Source organism: Labrus mixtus, chromosome 15 (assembly GCF_963584025.1).
Source record: "Labrus mixtus chromosome 15, fLabMix1.1, whole genome shotgun sequence".
In the NCBI taxonomy this organism is placed as follows: Eukaryota; Metazoa; Chordata; class Actinopteri; order Labriformes; family Labridae; genus Labrus; species Labrus mixtus.
The window spans coordinates 24,229,042-24,251,315 of record NC_083626.1 but is presented as its reverse complement, the minus strand read 5'-3'; the positions used below and the strand labels follow the sequence as shown (position 1 = coordinate 24,251,315).

The following is a 22,274-nucleotide window of genomic DNA, read 5'->3' as shown; positions in this document are numbered from 1 at the left end:
AGAGGATGAGGCTGCTCTGGGTTGGCTAACACCCAGGGACTGGAAGCACAGCAGGAAACACTCTCTTCCACTCAGCTGCACCATCAAAAAACACAGTCAAAAGATCAGTGTGAATTGCTACACGGCTCAAAGGGGATAGGCTAGAAAGGGGAGCTTAAGGTGCCGTGTTGTTATGAGTATGATGACATCAAATATCCTCAGACCAGGGGCGTGATCTGAACTCTGACCAAGGCAATCATGATGTAATGCAGGAATGTAACCGGGAACGCTTGCTGGGCACGCTGTGGCTCTATCTAAAATCAATTAACTGTCAATTCAATTAGCATGACTGTGGAGTTTGTGTGATCTTTATTCCCCCACGGCTCTGAATCCTGGAACAGTTCGCTGGCAGCCCGCATGGCACTGGCATGGAAAGACGAAACTACACACCAGGCAAAGACACACACAAAAAAAAAAAACAAAAAAAAAACACCCACTGCTCTTTCATGATCTGAAAGCTAAAAGCCCAGTTTTTTAATCTATTGATAAAGAAGGAGACAGTCATCCAGGCTGTGAGGCGATTGTGTGACTATGTCTACAGCTTCAATCAGTGTGTGTGTGTGTGTGTGTGTGTGTGTGTGTGTGTGTGTGTGTGTGTGTACACAAGATGCTGTCTCTTTCCGACGCCATTCCTCATGCTAATCCAGGACGGCAGGCAGCCTTCTCTGGGACTCTCTCCGCTGGGTTAATGATGTTTACAACCAGCCACGCTCCTATCATGACACTTTGACAAACACAACCAGACTGAACATGCAAACACTTGGCAACCAACCATAAAAGTTATTCAGCTGTTTCACATGACCTTTAGGGATAGATGGAATTCTTACGATACCAAAAGAAAAGTATCCTAGACTGCTTAAAATGTTCTCAGGTATTAGCAGGTAGGCTAGTCAATACACCAACGTAAAACAAGTTACATCTTCTCCAGAACAACAGCTAACAGAGAAATCATTTATTGTAGCTAACTAGTGTAAATGAGCAAAGAAGATGTGTTTTTCATTCAGCGAACACAAAACAATAGCAAACAACAACAGAGCAAAGCTAGCTTACAGTTTATCGCTTAGAAAATGATCTGTAATAAGCTTTTTCTCAAAACAGATTTCAAGACTGTATTTTTTGTTTAAATTGATTTAATATTAAACTGGTTAAAAACAAAACAAAATGCAAGCTGTGTCATGCTCAAAATCAGAGTTTCATGGAAGCTCTCTGGCATCGAATAAGGATGGGATGCTAATTGAATTACTGCTAACGTTAGCCTAGCTTGCATGTAGGTGTTGAAGTACACATGAAATGAAAAATGCATGTTCCTTATTCTAATCCAGCATTAAATGTTCATTTATCTGCCAAACATTTTTCAATGAAGAACTGTCTGAGTATTTTTACATCAAATTACCGTATTTTCTCTTTCTGTAAAATGTTACGAATTTCTGATGACCCATCCTGCACTCAGGAGCCGTTACACATTTTTTAGACCAATAAAAAAGCTTGGTCGAAGTTAACAATCCAATCAAATTCATCCAACGATACAACGATGGAGACTTTAAGCTAGTTTAAGGGTTAAGATATCAAATTGAATATGTGTGGTTTTATTTGTATACAGCTGTGAGAAAAAATAGATATGAATGTTTTTTATGGCAGTATCTGTGGGGTACTGTTAATCGGCCAATCCTGGAGTCTAGTTATTTGAATTAGGTATCAGGATGGAAACATTGAATTGTAACGTCTCTAAAAGGGTTCTATAACTTAAGTCAAAGCTGGAGTTTTCACAGCTTTCTACCATCACTCTTCTCTAGGTCAGCAGTAGCTCCAGACACACACACACACACTTGTCGACCTTATCTCATATCATGACTTATTGCAATGGAAGCTCTTGTGAGGAGTTCAGCCCGCCTCACCCCAACACCCCCCCCCCAACCAACTCCAGACTGAGTGCAGAAGTATAAACACGAGGCCTTGTCCTCAGATTGTCTGCGTCTCTGTCTTCTCACCAAACTCTATTATGAGTCAAAGGGTTGGAGGTCATTAGAGTTTGACTGAAGCCAGACCGCCTTCTGTGGAGTAATAGGGCTGATAAGGCGTCATGTGAAAAAGTGAGGAAAGAGCTGTGTTGTGATGGTCGTGACTGTTCACGGTAGCAATGGCAACAATATCTGAGGCGTGAGAAATGTATAATGGAGTGAAAAACGTTGCACTCATATCAACTAGTGTAATAATGTTGACATGTCTACAGTAGAGTAGCACAGTAAATCTGACTTAATGTATTGTTAGTATTGTTTGTAACGGAAACCTTCATCCATTGTTATCAAGACCTTCCGTGACCCCGAGCATAATGGTTCCTGCCTCTCAAACACACTGTCTGAGCCCCATTAAGGCCTATACTTCCAGACCCTTTCTGCTCCTCCACGTCTAACTGATGCATTATCGCACAGTTGCAAAGGTTTCAGCCTCTCTCTTGCTCTCTCAGTCGGTTTTTTCTCTCCACCTCAGCCACCCCTCTAATTTCATCAGAGGTGATAAAACACCACAAAATCAAGTCTGCGGCTAGTTACTTAGCCCAATCTCCCCCTTGGATGAGAGGCAATAACAGCATGTGGTGAGGAAATTGGGTGCTTACTCACACAGAAGGATACATGCCTAGCAAGCAGAATGCACTGTTTTCTGTGAAGACTCTGGTGCACAAGCCACCACAGAACAGAACAATGGTGCTCCTTTCTCCCTGTGTGTGCAGCAGTTATTTTAGCAGGCAGCAAGGGGTCGAAAAGAGCCCATATGTGCCACAGCTGAAGTACGATGGCAAGCAGCGTATATTTGAATAATTAACTTGCAAATCTTGACCTAAAAAAATCATTAAAGAATTAAGGGGGGATTACCGACAGAAACATAATGTACGAAATCAAAGTCTTGAGTAGTAGACAAACATTGGGTGATACTGTCCTTCACTTCTTATCATGGACAGACTTGTAATGCTTTATTGAAGCATTTTAAAAAGAGAGAGAGCCTAGCACAGCCATGAGACAAGCTCACTCTACATTTGTATGCAAGTCCAACTAGGTCTTGCAATGAATATGAATAATAAAACAGCAGCGAGTGCTGCAGCAACCATTAGCTCAGCCTTAAAAAAAAACCTCAGTTTAAAAATCCACCTGATTGTCCCTGTGGAGCGCAGCAGCCGCTGCTAGGCCATGCCAGGACAGAGGACAGAATAGGATGAGACGCAGCTCAGAGAGACGGCTGGCTGGCTGACTGACTAACTGAGAGTCTGCTGGATCAGTGCTGGAGTGCACATGCATGCCTTCCGGCTTGTTCCGTGTGAACCGCGTACAGGATGCAGTGCTGGCTGGGATACGGTGGAAAATCAGCAGTGGCTGGTTTCCTTTGAGCCAGTGTCCTGACTCCTGAGAGTGGAGCAGGCTTACTGCCACAACAAGAACTTTTCTGTCAACACACGGGTGAGAAGGTAAGGAAGACAGATTTGCAAACATATCGGATAATTAATTAATTAAACAACTTTATTTTACTACTGAAATACACAACTACAAACTGTTCTGACAAGACTCTGACATGTTTCATAATCAAATGTACTTCCAGTTACCAAATATGACAACTTGACTTGACTATTAGCCAATACCCTCCAATAATAGAGGGGGAAACATACTTGTACTTTTTACCAGCTGTACACTGCTAACCCTGTATGTTATGTGTTTAGTATCATTGTTGGCCTTTCTCAGTAAGCAGAAATAATTCTAACCAAAGCTAGTTGCTAAATAAAGATAGCTAACATTAGCTTTAGCTGTGCACACTGCTTGTCTCATCGGGATCAGAGTCAGAATGAATCACACATTTTATTCTTACATGAAACTGCTTTATTTTGTGTGTTTTTTCCCAGTTATAAGATTTAATTCAAAGATGATGGCCGGCATTTGGCTAGCTTTGACTTACTTTACACCCCGCTAGCAACACAGTGTGTCCTGAATCCAGATGATTTTTTGATGGGCTAAAATTCTCGTATTTGACTCCCACACTCATCTAAACCTGATTCCACATTTTAGGACGTATGGGCAGCACAAACCAGTATCAGAACATCTCTGACAAGGACACTCTCAAATGGCCAGGATTTTTTTTCTATTTATATAAGAATAGAGGGAACATTTTTAGTCGACTCAGCAAAAAGACACATTCCCAGCAGTGACATATAGCATGTGCAAAAAATACCACGCAGCCCATTTATTACACATGTGGCATCATTGCTCCCCACCTGCTTACAAGCAGGACGGGTGAGCCTTGGGGAGGTGGGATGTGGAAGGAAAGAAGGGAGGAAGGAAAGTCATGGCGACCTAGAAGGCCTATGATGAAAAATAGCACGTTGGCAGAGTAATAGCAATGCATGGTATTATTCACGGTAGCTGTGAAGGTTGAGTATTGTTCTGTATAATGCGCACAATATGGAGGCAGCATTTGTATGAGCATTATCGTCCAGCGGTGTGATGAAGCACAGAGAAACGGCAAAGGATCAGAAGGGGACGAGGTCCAGTACTCATTATGTTCAAAGTCACAGGGACAGGAGGGAAATAGAGAAATGCCCCAAGGACTTCTTGGGATTATGTTTTGTGGCCTTAAAAAAAGCCAGGCAATATAGAAAACCTTGGACACCACTGAGTATTACTTGCCTCTTGGATATTTTTTCAAAGCCTAGTCTCCCTAAGCCCTTGAACTCTGCAAAAGAAAGGCTAACCATGGTTATGTTGGCGCATTCCTGAATACCTATAGAGGCTTTATATCAGTAGAATGTGTACAACCGCAATTACAAAGTTGTGTTCGTCAACAAACTATTATGAACATATTCAAATTGGTTCACAAAAACATCAAGTGTTGTACTCGTGTTTACGATACAAAAATTATATGATATGATACTATACGATACTAGGGCTGGGTATTTCCCACAACCCCACGGTCACGATTCAGAGGCCAGCATGCTATACACATCGTGATAAACATTGATTTTGGATAATGACCATGTGCTCCACAGAATTCACTAAAACAGCTGTTCTTTATTTTTAAGAATAACAGAAGAGGCAAAAGGATCCTACAACTTAAAACACTTAAATGCAGGTCCTCAGAGATCCTAGGATTATTCTAAAAAATGATTTCATTCAGCAGGACTGTGATCTCCACCAAGGCGCCCCCTCCTCCTGTTATGCACTTCATGTAACGTGACATCACATCATCATGAAGTTTAACATGTTGATGCAAAACTCAGGCGACATTGCAAAGAGGACGAGGTTCTAGCTAGTATAGTTTTTAGTTCGGATCAATTTAAACAGTAAAGTGTAAAGAGTGAAAAGCTCTCCTGCGGCTGCCTGCAGAAAAGTCCCTTTTCTTTTCTTTCAGTCATCACACCTGCAGACACTCGGTGCTTCGGCTCTGCCCTTTCAGATGAACCAAGAAAAATTCAAGCAGCCTCGGCTGAGATAGAGGTGACTGAGGCTGCCCTCGAAAAAGCACACATGTACAATACTTACACTGCACAAGACTCCCCGGCTGTCAGAGCCGCTCTGAGTCTGTCAGCGCTGTATGAAGAGATACTACAACCCGTCCACTACATCAGTGAACCTGGGAATAAGTGCTTCACACTCATTTTCACAGGCCAGAGGCTCCTAAGTCGCCCTGCTCTGCTGTAGATATAACAAGAAGATAGTCAGGCCATCCATATTCGTCAGCCAGACGCTGGAGAGCATCTTTTATGTGTGGCCACTCAGGCTCGCACGACTGTCCGTCAGTATTCTTCTTACGCTACATCTTGATATAGACACCCAGTGGAGAGGGGTTGGATCTGTGGAAGCCATGTCATTGATGTAATCACACACACTCGCATGCACATAAGTAGGTCTTGGGGGGGGGGGGGGGGGGGACATTGACATTCATAGCAGGGATAGTCTGGATCCAGCTGTAGTATGAAATGGACCGTAAATCTTGGACAAGAGAAATGCATGCATAAAGGGCTTAAGTGTAAAAGCTCTCGAGTGGAGTATTTTACTTTAACTTACAGCCACCAGATGAGATTTCCTTTTTACAAGCGCGGCCTCTCGCTCTGTATGCAGCGGTTGCTTTCTGAGCATTAAGTTTGATCAAAGACTAATCTGTGCTTGTAAGATGATTAAAATTAGCATCTGTTTTATTGTTAAGGAAGCAGGGCAGGCCGGGTACCACATCCCCACAGTGAAAAAAACGAGACAAAAAGACAGACGAGAGAGCGAGACATAGGCGAGAAAAGAGCAATAAAGAAAGGGAGAAAGAGAGCGGGCGAAATAAGAGAAGAAAGAGAGCAGTAAAGAACACAGACAGAGCAATAATAACTCAAAGTAAATCAAAGAAAAATGGAGCATTCCCTTCTGTGGTCAGTGTGTCCAATGCCAAACCCAGGCGATTGGAATTCCTCAATGGCTGCTTTTGCCTCGCATTAACTTTTTTTTTTCTTTCTCAGACCGCACACATAGATGATGGAGCTGGGGGGGGGGGGGACGTTGTGGCTTTAAAAGCGATCATGCTGGGCCACGGGTTTAGTGAAGCAGGAAACGGGGGCTTCGCCGGGCGAGCTAGCCTCGCTCCATCAAAACTGAGATGTGTAACTGAATCCTCTCATTGATGAGTGTGCGGTGGAAATGATGCCCGTGTTACGAGTCGCCAGTGGGCAGCCTGTCACTGTTCAGTCTGGAGGAGATAGAGGGGAACATACAGTATATTGGTGAAAGGAACTAGGAAGTTGCCCATCCCATCCCAGCCAAACAAAACAGCCCCCGCTTGCTGGCTGCTCCCGCTTCTTCCCCATAAACTGCATCAGCAGCAGGCAAAACATATAATCATACTCCAGCGAAAAACTGCAATAACAGGAAAGAGAAAGAACGATAAAATCAACTATTTGCTACCCCGGAGAAAATGTAACGAAGGGGGGAAAAAAAAAGCCCCATTCAGCATTTCATCAGGAACATAAATAGGAGCAGCTGGGGCAGACTAACATGCTGAAGTGGGCTAATTAGAGCGCTCGGTGGTTGGTTTACTGCCGTTTCAGTCTGACTGGGAAAGAATAGGAGTCAATCGGAGAGTTTTTCACACATTGCACTTTTTATGTATTCCATCACTCCTTAACTATCGTGATGCTCAGCTCTTCCCTGTTTGCTCCCACCCCCCACCCCCACTGACCCTGTCTAAATGGTGCCACTCCGTTTCATCCCTCCTCCTGACACTCAACGCTCTTGACCTCCATGAAAACAGTCCCGTCATCCTGTTCCGTCCCTCCCTTCCAGCTTCCGCCCCGCTTCCTGCCTGACTCAATGTCACGAGTTAAAACACCCACACACCTCCCCGTTTCTTCCCCTGCTTTGTATACCGAAGGCAGAGCATGACGGATGGATGACAGAGCAATTCTTCCAACGCCAACCCCTCACAGTGTTTCTAAGAGTGACCCCTGACCTTGATTATATCATGAGGTCAACATAAAACCACTGATTCTAACTCCTCACTTTGTCAAATAGGGCGGCTTGGTCAATGAACCTATGCTTCAAATATGTTGATTTAGATTCCCCTCTTGGGTCAGTTTGGCTTCTGCAGGTCTCCAAGATCCAGACTGAAATATTTAATATGCACCGTTCAGCTAGACCGTTAAAAATACTGCGTTCGATTCAGCAGTAAAAAAAAAAACAAGAAACGTTAATTTAGACGTTCAAAATAGAGCTTGCTGAAGAAACATTCCAACGATCGCTTTTTCAAAAGTATTTGTGGTTATTATTGTGACACATTCATGGTATTAGGGATGAGACCGAATATAGAGATGCCCATTAACTTTGGATCTGATTCGTGTGATACAATTATCAAGTGTGACGCGTAAATACCTGCACCTTGTGAAAGGAAGTTAATCGGCCAAGGAAGAAAACAGCGGGATGATTTTGGGTTGCTGTGAAATTAAATTAAAGAGATAAGGCGAGACAAAAGGGAAAGTTCAACCAATAAATACTTGAATTTAAGGCATTTTGTATTCCTCAGTTAGTCAAATATTGGATGTTTCATGATGTGATTGTCATGCGATATACAATTGTCGCATTTTAGGACAGGGTTATACGGTGACATCGTCCACACTGGGTACATCATGTACATCGTGAGTTACCCTGAAACCCGCCGGTGCAAGGTATGGTAACAGCCAGCAAAAACACATGGATCGTTTTAGGCCTATAGAATGTGTAGTTTATTAAAAAACTCTAATGGGACCATAGAGGAGTAACCCTACACTACATAGCTCAATAGAAGTGAACATTTTGCAGTTGGTTTCACATTGAACCTTGGTCACTGGGAAGAAGTCCAATGTTTGTTTGGCTCATCCAATGACCCTAAATGGGACCTTTAAAAGCCTTTTAGGGTATCTACAGTATACGACAGCAACACTTGTAGTATGAAGAGCAACTAGAACGACGCATTTCGTCTTCTGCTGCTGGAGCTTTTTGACCTCTTCAAGCCTTTTCACTCTTCATGCACCTTGGTCATTGGTGAAGTTGTGTCGGAAAACCCTACTCTGCTTCTTCATGGTATCCATGCTACATCAGCTGACTTCAACCGAACGTCCCAGAAGCGACCAGAAATGACAGGAGGGGTAACCGGTTCATCATATTTTGACGAGTAGTGCCGCTGCCTAAGCCGCTTTACTCGATGAGTTTGGCGTTGTATGAGGGAGCAAAGTTCCTAGAAATCTTTTCCCCGTGGCCTTCTTCTTTTGAAAGGTTGATCATATCCCACCCAATATCACATCTCATCATCTCAATCAGATACAGTCTTTCATCTGCACATTTCATCTTACTAACATGAATAACCAATGGTTAAATCTTCCTTAAACCCAGTGAAAGCTTTCAGAAGACACCTCTGAGCGTTGCTCTGGGTTTCAGTGAAATTAAGTCAGACATCCACTAATGCATTTTAGATAGAGCTTTTATTCGGCAGCTAATTCCTCTCCATTTGCTTTCATTTAAAGACTTTCCTCGTAAAAAAAACCTTTTATTGCCGAATGTTACAAGCAGCTCGGAAATCGCATTAAGTCAGAAACAGTCTCCTTTTGTGGCTCTGGTGGTGTAATAAAGGATCTGCTCTGGAATAGTGGAACAATGACTCTGGTGGTAAAATCAGCCCGCCTGTCCTCCTGTTAACAGCACATTTCTGTTTTCTTTGCTCCTCTTTCTGTGATTGGTTGTGTCAAAGAGAAGTGTACAAAGAGAGGTGGGGTTGTTTGCCTTGACGCAGAGATACTGTACATGTTGAACGCCTGAGGGAGGCAGGCAGGCAGGCAGGCAGGCAGGCAGGCAGACACACAGCATTTCTGCTTTCCAGTCCTTAAGCCATTGAAGCTTCGGATGCTTTGTAAAACACAACCCACCAACACTGTAGCCTTGGCAAAACAAACAAAGGCAAGGTGTCCTTTATCAGGCTCGTCAATGTGTGCACACGAGGAATCTATGAGGGATTACATTGCGGTAAGAAGACATGTGTGTGCTAGTGTGTGTTCTAACAAGTAAGAATGTGCTTATGTGTACCTTGGACCAGTTCAGCGACCATGCAGCCCCTCCCATCTTTTTAAACTTAATTTTTTTTTTTTTTATAATTTTCTTTTTAGGATGCACAGCAGAAAGCGGGCTCAGGTCCCAAAACGCAGGTGAATTTGAAAATGTGCTGACACTTCCCAGCATCTAAGCCACCTGCCAGTCCCCTCTGGCATCCCTCCAGCCTGCTCACTCTCTCTCTCTCTCTCTCTCTCCCCCCGTCTTTCACTCTTCCTACCTCTAAAATAAACAGGAGGGAATGTAAAAAAGAGTGACGCAGAAGAAGAGGGAAGAGGCTGGCAGTATACTGTTAATCACCGGCTTTGAATAAACAGAATAAACCCCCTTTAATGCACCCCGAAAAAAAAATGGAAGAAGCCGAATGCTTAATTGCACCGATCAAGCGCTCCCTCTTCAGCGAAATGTGAAATTTGTTTGTGAATAAAAACATTCATTAAGGAGGTTGCAGAAAGCAAATTGTTTATATTCAACATTATGTTCCGGGGAGAAAAAAAGAATGCCTGAAACACTGTGCATGCTTTGTAACAAAATGCAAATTCGCTTCACCTCTTCACCCCTGTCAGCTTGAACATGTTCTCTGTGAAATGTGGGGGAGGGCTTGCGGCAGCGGAGGCAATGAGGCTTGTGCAAAGAACTTAACAGTACAATATTGTACCTACAAGCTCAGAGATGCCTTCTGCGATGACTAAAAGTTCGTCTTAATTCTCTCTTTGTGAGATAAACGAGGAAATAAAGGCGTGCCTGGTAAAAAAAAAAAAAAAAAAAAAGAGAGGCTGCAGCATGTCAAATAACCTTTGAATGCAGCGTCTGTGTGGATCAGCTGGTTAGCGGCATTAGCTGCCGTCGTGTAAATCCCTAACTGTTGCAGATTAAGACAAGAAAGGATGCTCAGTCATTGCTCTCAAGTACAAACCTGCCCAGTCCCCTTTCTTTTCCCACTCTCTCTCTCTCTCTCTCTACTTGCTTCATTTCCCTTTGGCTCCCTGAGGCAGCCAAATGTTTCATAGCAGTCATATTTAATCAACATCTTCACAGACAACACAAGGATTTCAGGTCCTCTGCTGTAAAAAAAAAAAAAAAAAAGAAGCTGGGCTGTCACACTCTGAATAAATGTCTTAGATATTTTCTTCTCTTTAAACGGCGCACAAAAGACTATTCTTCTGACCTACATTGCAGCTGATGTAGTGATTTTTTTTTTTTGATAATGTGTTTTGCACAGCGTGATATCTCATCATGTCACTTAACTCTCTGTTAATGATTTTTGCTGTCTTTCTGACGCAGGTTTTTGCATGCTGTCATGTTTCACTTTTTATGAGTTACGACATGAGGAGGAATGATGCGTCTGTCTGGACGAGCTCCTGCTGTTTTTCCCACCGAGTGCACGCTGTGTTTCCCTTTGATAGCCGAGGCCACTCGGAAGTAAAAGTAGTGGAACAACAACACCACTTCCTGTCTGATAGATTCATCTTGATAGTGTTGGGCTGGCAGGAACAAATACCAGTCAATCGCCGAGCTACTGGAGCTTGGTTTAGTTTTGTACAGCATTTTGTGGATAATATTTGATAAGACCTGCTACACAAAAACAGGATTTATTGTTCCCAAACATTCCACAAAAACCCCTATGCTTCGAGCGCACAAGGCTGTAATCTTTAAGGTCAGGTCGAGGTCAAAACCAACAACAAAAGCAATTACATTCATAAAATATTATTAATGGGTTTTTTCTTCCCCCTGCGGGCATTCAGAGCAAGTGACTGCACATCCTCGCAGACTTTGTGTGGGCTCCATGACAAGCTGCCTCCCTTTTTAACTACCTTTCATCCCACTTTTTCTCCCACTCACTTTTCGTGTGTGTGTGTGTGTGTGTGTGTGTGTGTGTGTGTGCATCAGAGTCATGTATTCATGCATAAACATAACTGCTATCCCAGGGGATAATTTACTTCCTCTGGACGGGACACTATAAATCACCTTGGGCCAAAGTAAAGAGTCTGGAGTTGAAGGACTGGCGGCAGTAGCTTTTAGAGCAAACTTTGTTTTCATCATACAGTCAAGATCTTTTCCTTCCTTGTACCCGTCAGAGCCTGAATAAGCATTTGACTTCCATGTTTTCAAGGCACATGCTGCTGTTTTTCAAGCAGCAGCAGCTGACTCATTCGGTTGAACTATTTGCCTTTACGTCTCCATATATATTCAAATCTGTTGAGTGGGGGGGGAGGGGCACACTTTATGTCTTGAAGAAGTTTTTCATCGTCAATTCAGCACACTTTAAAAAGTTGGAAAAGTTTATCAAGCCGAACAGCATCTTAAAAAAAGGAGATAACAGAGGAGAGGGGGAGGACCTTTCCAGACAGCGTTCTCCGTTTGCTACCTCGCTCAGGAATGAACTTGGAAGGCCGTGTGTGTTTCTCTATCTCTTTTTCTTCTCTCTACTAAAAAGGACTGAAGATGAGCTCTTCATTCAGTCGAGTTTTTTCCGCCCAGATAAGGCCATGCCTCGGCTGCAAAACGGTAACAATGAAGACAGTTACGGTGCAGGTATTGACATGTCACCGTGCCCTGGAGCACAAGAGGGGAATTTCAGCGTTGCATGTGAAACCCTTAAGGAGAAAATGTAAGCGTAAAGAGAGGTACGTTCATTTTAATACAGTGAGTGACCTGCTGGGTGTTTTACACTTCTGTGCAGATACTAGCGTGAGTAAATCGTGTTAGAAAATTACACGCTGCTTTGATAAGGCGGAGGGAGCTAATGGCTGTAATAGGCCCCTTTGAGTTGAGAGTGGTCCTGCTTGTAATTGGACCACAGTGTATGTAGTGGAGGGACAAAGCTGCCGTTTTGGCCGGCGTCCCCCTATGGCACATGAGCGGACTAGACAAGCAATGTCTGCAGCTTTTTTTTTTTTTTTTCCCCTTTTGGTAACCATGGCGACAGTGGCGGGCAGGCAAAGGGGGCATCGTCATCACCAGGGGGCAGTGTGGGCAGCACAGCAGGGGGTTCGCCCTCACCGCTAAACCTGTTGCCTCCACACACTCGAACACAAAGGACACATGTGCAGTGAAGTCAAACCAAAATAAATTAAAAAAAGGGGCACAAACACACGCAGCCAAGCACACACACACACACACACACACACTGTCATCTGCTCCTGACAGCTGCCCCTTGGCATCCAACACAAGCCCCCTCCCCACTCCCCACTTTCTCTCTCTCTCTCTCTTTTTGTTGCTCACTTATTGTCAAGTTTCCACCTAACAAAAACGCACATCCTCCCATGACACCAGCTAATTGATTATTGATGGTGCCCGCCTAAACTGACTTATATTCAAACGGATGAGAAATGAGAAAACGGTTGGGGACAATGCATTCAATGCCTTTCAGGAAAATGAAGTAAGTCAAGGCATTTGTATGTAAAGCTTGAGGTCTTTCTTTCCCTCTTTTTGGTGTTTTCACTTTCATGAGCTGCATAAAACAGCCTCGGGAGCACTTTGAGGGCTGAAGCAACCGAGTGGAAGAAATGTAGAAAGTGTCCTGGAAACAAGCAGGAAAACTTTAAGTGTTTGGAGGGGGGGGGGGGGGGGGGGGGGGGGGGGGGGACATAACAGCCCTCATGGCTTGCTGGGGTGACAGCCTGACTTCCAGCCGGTGTGAAGATCAGCGACAAACAAACAGCCAGACTTGTTATTCTGCGGGTCCCTGTGCCAGCATTGCCGGCCTTATCGCCGGCATCGCGTAATTTTGTTACACGCGGTAAAATATAGGATGGCTTGTGACAGCAGAGATCTGATAAAGAGTGAGAGAGAGCGGCGGGGCTTTTGGGGGGGGGAACGTGGAGATGGGGCTGAATGCCTAAGCAGGCTGTTGTGTGAGGAAGGAGAGACGGATGATTGTTGCAGGCAGATTGAGGCACTAAAGAATGGCAGCGGCGAGGGATCCTGTCCCGTGGAAATGTGTCATGAAGGCAGTTCCATTAACATCTTAATAAAGGCTTCCCAGGCCCTGGAGAGCCCTCGTGAGCTGACTGCCTTGCTCCACTCACTCGGGGGCCCAAAGCCGCTCTCTCGCAGCGTGTCAACGGGAGAACGTTTAAGTTGTGCCAGTATTGCATTGTGAGGGTGTTAGGCGTCCCAAAGGAGTCGCCTAAATGCCTAACCGCAAACATGCTCCGCTAAATTCCTTTATTCCCCTCTGCCTCCACTTTCATTTACTGTCCATTTCTCCATCTGCTGGATTCATCGGCCCGACAAAAGGCTTTGTTTCAGCAAGCTGGCAGGCCTTTGGGACAGCAGAGTGCACACTGGGGTTCACCGCTAACTTGATGCCATCAATAGAGAGAGCAGGGTCTGGACTGTGCCACGGTTTTAGCCTGGCAGAGGGACCACTGGTAGCCGGTCCCCGACGGTCCTCTGATGAGACTGGCTGGGGGCCTTTCTGTGAGTTGCAGACACACACACACACACACACACACACACACAGCCTTCCTCTTGCATCCTGACAGATATGGGGAAACAAACTCTCTCAGCAAAGCTTATCAGAGGAAAGAAATCCAAGCACAGAAAAACACGACAGCACAAAGGTTGACTTTTTCTTTCAAAGTAAAGTACAGTCTCGCTGCGTACGGTAAAAAAAAAAACAACAAAATGCAAAGGAGAGGCATTGATTTTTGCACTCTGTGCTATGTGTTGCTCATACTGGGCAAGCTGCTACTTAACAATGTTGAGGCCTGTAGTCATCAATTTAAAATGGTTTCAACGATTCAATAAGCCACCGAAGGCAACACGCACAACTACTCAAGATGATGAAAACTGTTACAGCAGCATGACCAGACCATTAAATGTGCTCCTGTGGTGTTTTTTTTTTTTTTCATTTTTCTTACAGCTGTTATTGAATGGGATTATCAAAGTGTAATGTTGTGTCTTAAGATCTACGATGTTTGGAGAGAAAATCTTTACAAGAGGATATTCAACAGTAAATTAAGCTTTTGGTTCTACACACAGAGAGTCGAGAAAAAAAAAAGAGTGTCGGGGTTCATCAAACACCTGATGTGTTTTCAGACTTGAAAGTGATCTAAAATGTTTCCATGTAATAGAGAGGGACTGCAAATCACTGTGCTTCCCTTTCCTACATTAGTTCTGTTGGTATCATGTTGTAAGAATATGGAAGCTCGCCAACGCCAATGACTGTGAGCCGGTGTGAGAATCACTGCTGGAACCAGTGCAGCAACGTTTAGTGAAATCTTATACAAGATCATGAGATATATATGGGAGAAGTGGGCACAGCGACCTTGACCCAATGGTGAATGAATTTTGGCTGTCACCTTTTTTTAAATTTTTGGAGTCATAGTGACCATATTTGGACAACAGTGTGAATATGCATTTTTTTAGGTTTCATGGGAGCGCTTTTTATGCCTTTAATTAGAGACAGGAGAGTGGATAGAGTCAGAAGTCTGGGTGAGAGAGAGTGGGGATTGACATGCAGGAAAGGAGCCACAGGTCGGATTCAAAACCCGGGCCGCCTGCCTTCAGGACTACAGACTCTGCACATTGGGGCGGGCGCATAAACCACTAGGCTTCCGGCTTCCTGGTACATCTCCATCCCGGTTGATAGCCTTCCCTGGTAGCAGCTTGTTATGAAAGACCGAGGACTCTATTGACTTACAAGAGCAAACAAAACCACCTGGAATCACTTTTTTGTGGAATTGAAATCACAATGAATGATACGTTTGCCTACTAAGAGAAAGCAGGATTGAGATTGGTCAGAAAACAGTACTAACTAAAGTACAGTACATAACTGGCAAAGAGATAAGAGGTCCCGCTTTGTCCACAGGGGTCGACAAAATCCACACAAACCAAAGTTCACACAGGATCTTTAAGTTACACTGAACTTCACGCTGTACTGACCAATGACTGAAACTAGCAACTGAGACCATGAAGTCATTAATTAGACTTTCTGGGCAATCAGTAGAGTCGCCCCCCTGCTGGTCATTAGTAATAATGCAGGTTTAAGGAACTTCTAAGAGGTTGCATCCCTTACTTTTAGACGATCTGAATCCTCTTTCAACTCTCTTCAATCAACATTTCAGCAGAGTTTGGCCTTTGCAACCAACAGCAGCTCATAGTGAATGTTTGTTAGGATAATCGTCACCTTGAGAGACTTCATCTCTTCACTGCTGAATCCAGTGTTGAAGTCTCAGAAACAGGTAGAAAAACTTGAGTTCTCAACATTTACCCACGGGGAGATTCATTAAAAAAGAGAAGCTGGAAATGACGTTGTGATCTTCTGCTTTTCAACCGCATCTTTGCTTGCTTTCAAATCTCTCACACTACAATGTTCCCCCTGGCTGCGCTCCACTTGATCAATGTCACCGCAGATCCAGATCTCCCTTACGTCAATCCTCGCGCGTCTCACTCGCTCGCCATTAAAAACTCCAGCTCCCCAGACACAAACATGCACAGAACAGGGCTGAGTGAGCGGAGCGTGTGTGCGGGTCAAGGAGATTGAGATCTCTTGTTGTGACAGCTGGACAGTTGAGAGGTTCCGATAAACAGCCCACAGTGAGCGAAGACGAGGGCAAGAAGGAGAAGGAGGAAGGGGGGGGGGGGGCAATTTCATTAAAACAAACACTCACTCGCTATTTGTACACTCCAGTAGATAGGAACAGGGAGAAGAGGACCTAAGACTGTGGGAGAATGAGTCAGTGAACTCACAAAAGCACCATTATCTGCATGTGTTCGCGTGTTTGCATGTGTGTGTGTGTGCAAGAAAAAAAGACAGTTGGGATGGGAGGGAAGGGGTTGCTGTTGGAGGAAAAAGAGGGGGGGGCGGGGGGGGGGGTGTTCATTCAGAATACACAGCCGCTGAGCGCATTTGCAGCATTCACTCATTAAGAAATAGGTCAAGGATTCTGCCTGCATGCGTAGCGACTTGTCAAAATCTCTCAAGCTAAAGTGTGGTGAGTCTGGCTGCCTTAAGGGGGGAATGTGAAGACGAGAGCTGCTGTGTGAGGGCTGCTGGTGGTGACACAGCACACAGAAGAAGAGCACTAACAACTCGTTCAGAGGCAAATAAGGCGGTGAGGAAATTAGTTAGTTATGCCATCATCGTTTTTTTTGAGCGGGAATGGAATGGAAAGAGGCGTCTTCTTCTTCTTCTTCTTCTTCTTCTTCTTCTTCTTGCATTGTGGCTCGATAATTAACTCGACCGGTCAGGCTCATCAACAGAGGACGCTCGCGAGCCGTGCGCGACAACCATCGGAGTTGGTCGCTGATACTGATAGAGGCTGATGGAGACTAGTGGAAGTCTTCTGCTGAAGACTTGAGACAACTCTCGGGAAGGGTCCACAGGGCATTTTTCTATTAGAGGTCAGCTTCCTCTTTAAAAACAGTGCATTTCAAAAGTCAGATAACTTTGTCGTTGCAAAAAAAAAAAATAGTGCCAAATTCAGAGTGAAATGTTGCCATTGAAGATAAAATCCTGCATGAGTAAATTTACCAAAGAAAAAAAACAACTAAAGAGCAAAACTCCTGAATATTTTTCCCTCTGGGGAAATGAGGCAAACCTGAACAGACTTATGCAAATCAAGTCAACATCAAAAACAGTAAATACAGAGCACCTTTCTGACCACGGCTCCCCCATAAATCCAATCAAAAATGCTGCAACCCCCCCCCCCAACAGAGAGGTGAAGCAGAGAGGCGGCAGCGGCCGAAAAAAAAACATCAGCCGCCACTCCACAGAGCTCCATCCAACTTTGTCCAGCCGAAGCAATTTCTCTCCAGCTTGGTGAGGTTAACCTTATTGATTGGACGAATGTGTGATGTCGGGGCTTTCTTGCAAGGCTCTCTCGGACGCCGCTGCCTTCAAAGGCAACACTTGAAAGTGATTCATCGAGCTGAATTCTTAACAACTTTTTTCTTCTGCTCATATCCTCCATTATTTAAAAAGAGAACAGACTGCTCTCAGCATAGATTATGACTATTGACATCAGCTTTGGAAATGTTTTTTGAACAGTGATTTGCTGGTGTGATCTTTCCCTTCAAAGGGGAGCAGTAAATACACTTCAATGTCATATACTATAAGATGAGGAACGATGAGGATGAACTTGAGCCAAAGCAGATCTGATAGAAGTCTATAAAAAAAATATTCGTGGAGCAGCTGCTGGTTTGGAGGCAGAACCACATTATCACTGAATGTGCTTTTTTTTCCATTAGATCGGAGTTAATTGGCTGAATATAATCAGCATGTGATAATCAAAGCAACGCTGAGTGGCGGTTTGCTCTTCCAAAGGCGGCTCTTTGGGGTCAAACTGCTGTTTCACTTTGAGATGGATATGAAAATAACGACATGAGAGGGGGTCACGCAGAAAAAAAAAAAACATGATTTCACCAAGAAAGAGCGGGTTTTGATTGCACTGGGCAGACGGATTAATATGCTACCCATCAGCCGTGGCAGATGTAAGTCATTTTCATGCAAATGAGAGGCAATTTCCTACTTAAGACAACATTTATTTCCTTTAGAGTCATTGTCATGGGTGCTTGGCGGAGCGCTGGCAGTCTGACACAGAATGAAGATTTGTAGGTGCATCTGGTGAACGGCACAGACGAGGTCTGGAGTGTCAATTTGGAAACCTAAAGTGATACCATTTGGTCGCAATAAATAACAGACATGTTGTTTTGTTTGCTTTGTTTCTTTGTTGGAATCAGGTTTGAGGTTTACACTTTTTTAAAGATACGATAATGGGAAGAAGACCGATTATGAAAATAATTCAAAGTGAATATATTTATTATAAATGTAGATAGTCAAATGTAACAGGCTGGTAATCGCCCTCGGCTTCAGACTCATGGTTCACTTGTTGCAGTGACACACACACACACACACACACACACACACACACACACACACACACACACACACACACACATCCAGGTCTGCAGACTGCACCAGTTGGCTTATTACAAAAGGCTTGTGTGAATTTTTAAGCATTCTTTAGGCTATATATGTCATGAGTCTACAAGAGCAAGTGTGCTCGGTTTGCTTAAGTAGGTATTTCACAAGGAGACCAAACAAATCAAAATCATTCTGTGATAGCACCAAGCATCAGGACAAAAAGACTCCAAAAGAAACTTCATTTAATACTGCAGAACAAGAACACAAAGCAGAATCAGCCCGGCAGCCAGAAGTATCAGGATGTAACTCAATGGCACTGGTGTGTACTATGAGGCATCTTAGTTCTCATAAATCAGAACACAAGATAAATGGTGATAATGTAAAAGCTCCAGAGCAACACCTGTGTGTAAAAGCCTTCTGAACAGCTCTAATAGAATCTTAGTCAATGCACAAACAGCTGCAGTAAAGCCATACCCCGTGTTTTATGGTGGCACATCATTCATTTGTGTCAATTGTTAAAAGCTGTGACAAAGCCACAATGAAATACTCAAACAGGCAGCTATACCTCCTCAGAGCCTGCAGCCCCAAAAAATGAAAAAATGTCTCTCTTCACTTGTCTCTTCCGCAGTGTCGAAAATTAGCCTTCAACACAAGAACATGGAGCGGCGTTCATGTTCCTGTGTGTGTGTGCGTGTGTGTGTGTGTGTGTGTGTGTAGCCTATACTGCGTATGTGTGTGGGTTTAAAACAAATATTTGCTCACTGTGAAGCAGATTAAAGTGTAAACGGGCGTCACTCACCTCTTCATTCAAAGTGGATCCCGGTGATCCTGATCCCTCCAGCGCGCGCGGGCTGCTGTCTTCTGGGGGGCTTTAACTGATGCGCGAGACTCACATCCACCCCACAGTCAAAAAAAAAATGTTTCCAAACGCTTTACGTGGACAAAGATACGCGTTTTCACAGATGGTTCAATATATATATATATATTTTACATTCACCAGTTCTTCAAATTGAGCTGCCCTGTGTGGAACCTGTTAAGCAGCAGCGGCGGCGTCATTCATTCAAGTAAAAAAAAAAAAAAAAAAACCGGCATTACGGCGAGTAATTTCAAAATTCAGTGCGTAAACTTCGCACCATTCGAGCTGACCTCCTAGTGTTACTTCACTGGACCGAGTCAATGAAACGACACATTCCTTCAGTTCGGGTTTCAGCGTCCTCCAAGGGCTGCTCTACAGTCAGCCAGTAACAGCACACATGCAGGTTATGAACGAGCCGTCATCGTCCGGCGGAGTAATTTCGCAGCGTCAGTCTCTGGTTCAGCCCCGCAGCAGCAGCAGCAGCAGCAGCAGCGGCGTGGTTTTCTCACAGGGCTCTGCCGGACTGACAGAGATTAGCGGCTCCATCAATGTACAGTAGTGTGTGTACGCTGCCACTGGCTCTCTCACTCTCTCTCTCTCTCTCTCTCTCACACACACACACACTCTGCGCGTCTAAACCCAGCCCCCTCACACTCCTTCTCACTGTGGAGTTAACCGTTTCCGCCCAAAGAAAAACATTAATAATGAAAACATGCAAGGGACACTTGTTTGTAACGCAGGAATTCAGTGTTAGAACAACATGTTAGCTAATTAGACATATTTAAAGCGACACTATAAGCATTTGTTTTAAACATAATTCAATATGGCAGTTCTCACAGCACTATCTACCCCCTTACTGAAAATACGTTTGAAAGAGTAGCCTACAAATTAAACTTTGGAAAACTACATAAAAACAATAGGTTACAGATTCAATCCCCTTGTTCCCATAATAAACCCTTACAAGCAACTGGAAGTATTATACAGTAAAAACTCGTTATTAGATTTACAATTGGACATAGCATCACTTTTCTAAAAATAACATTCTCTTATCTCTAACAGTTTTGTTTCACTGATCCCTCAGTGAATATAGTGGGTGACACTCTTCCATCCAACTCTGTTTCTGTTAAAACACTGCCATCTATGGACCAAAGTGTGAACCTGTTCCTGCTCAGACCCACACACACACACCTCTCTCTCTCTCTCTCTTTCTCTCTCTCTCTCTCCCTTTCAATCCCATTTTGTTTAAATCTTCTTTACTATAATTTCTCAATTTCTTCATCCCTGCCTCCTTCTTACATATAGGCTACAGTAGTTAAGTATATACCTTCTGATTTGCTCCCTCACTGTCTCCTGCACTCAGTTGTATCTCAGCCTCCTCACTGTAGCCGAGCAGCTCAGGATTGTTCCAACTGTAGAGATAATAATAATTAAAAAAAATACTACGTTTTAAATCCCTTAAAGTATTTCCTGTAATCTTGCCATCACAACAGCAGCTATAGAGCCCTGAAGCTCTGGTACAAGAAGCTGAATAAGGACACAAATATAGTATCTTCAAACTGTCCATATTTAGAAGAAGCATGCATGAATAAAGTGCTGCATGAAGATCTTGTCGTTGTGCATCTTCTCCTTCTCTGCTGTATTAAGTTTTTTTAATCATAGGATTAACGTTAGTTTGGCCGCAGACATCATTAAACTATTTCATTTGAATGGGATGCCATCCAACATGTTTTCAGCTGGCATGGCATTGCTTTTATTTTTTTACTCATAAATGATAAATCTTTGATCAGTGATCATAATAGCTGCCGAGTGTTTCATTTTTTGCTTTCTCTGAATTACAAAGACGGTCAACTCAATCAGGATGTGCAAAAACAGTTAAATATGTTGACATATTCTTATTAGAAAAACTGATTGACATTGAGATAGTTATACAACGCACCGACACCAAACTCTTATCTCCCCGCATCTGTGCCCTTAGTGGGTTATGACAAAAAAGTAGGCTATCCACACTCTCTGATGCATCAATAATGCAGAGTGGAGAAAAGGGAGCCAGTGTCTGCCATCAAAAGTATTGCAAAACTGCCAGAAGGAAGAAGATGTGGAACAAGCAGTGTAAGTACACTAAAAGCACAGCGCCCACTTAAAGACAGGGTCAATAGCTGGAGGGCGTCCATATTGGAATTCCAGCGCACTACCTCTCAAACGGATCTCAGTCAACCCTGGGCGGAAGGGGTAATCAAATATAGACTTTCTCAATTCAATACTCACGGCCCGGTTTGGAGTGGCCACGTTTGGAACAGGCCGCGATTTGTTTGATTGGAACATAACTCAATTCATATCGAAGGGACGGGTTGAGCCGAACTGTCTGGAACAGGTCGAGCCTGTTTAGTGGAGAGAGAAATGATAGTTTAACCTATTTGGCAAGGTGAGGTTGGGTTATTACAAACTGTACAATATTTTCAGTCATGTTTCACTTTCGGACACATATTGACTGACTGAGCCTGGCCGCAGATTATGTGAAAACCGTGAGAAAGAATAGAAGAGTATATTGTTTGAAATATGGACAATATGTAGCTCTTAAAGTACAGTGTTTGAGATTGGAGGTTCTAAAGGCAGACAAATAGGTAGAAGCTAAATGCAATGTGACAGGCGAACCAGCAGTAAAATATCATAGAAGTAAAAAAATAAATAAATAAATAAATATGGACGCAGTTTCTGAGAAGGTATTTTAAAGCCTAATGATGACGGTCGCCATATTGGAAATGACTCTACCTTATTTTGGGTCAATCTAATAACAGACAATGAAGTTAAGCTGAAGTGACACTTAAGTCTAATGACAAACAGACACAATGCATCGACCTTGTCAGGCAAAAACAACAACGCCCCCATGATTATGCAAATGTATGCAAAACTC

At 43.6% G+C, this 22,274-nt stretch overlaps 1 protein-coding gene across 1 annotated transcript in view; it reads right to left on the bottom strand.

Annotated features, from left to right (window-relative positions):
- Positions 1 to 19,939, bottom strand: part of plxna2 (plexin A2) — a 211,398-nt gene extending 191,459 nt beyond the window's left edge. The window contains exon 1 of the mRNA XM_061057927.1: positions 19,307 to 19,939. The gene's annotated coding sequence lies outside the window, so the exon portion shown is untranslated. The remainder of the gene's footprint in view (positions 1 to 19,306) is intronic.
- Between the last annotated feature and the right edge of the window lie 2,335 nt (positions 19,940 to 22,274).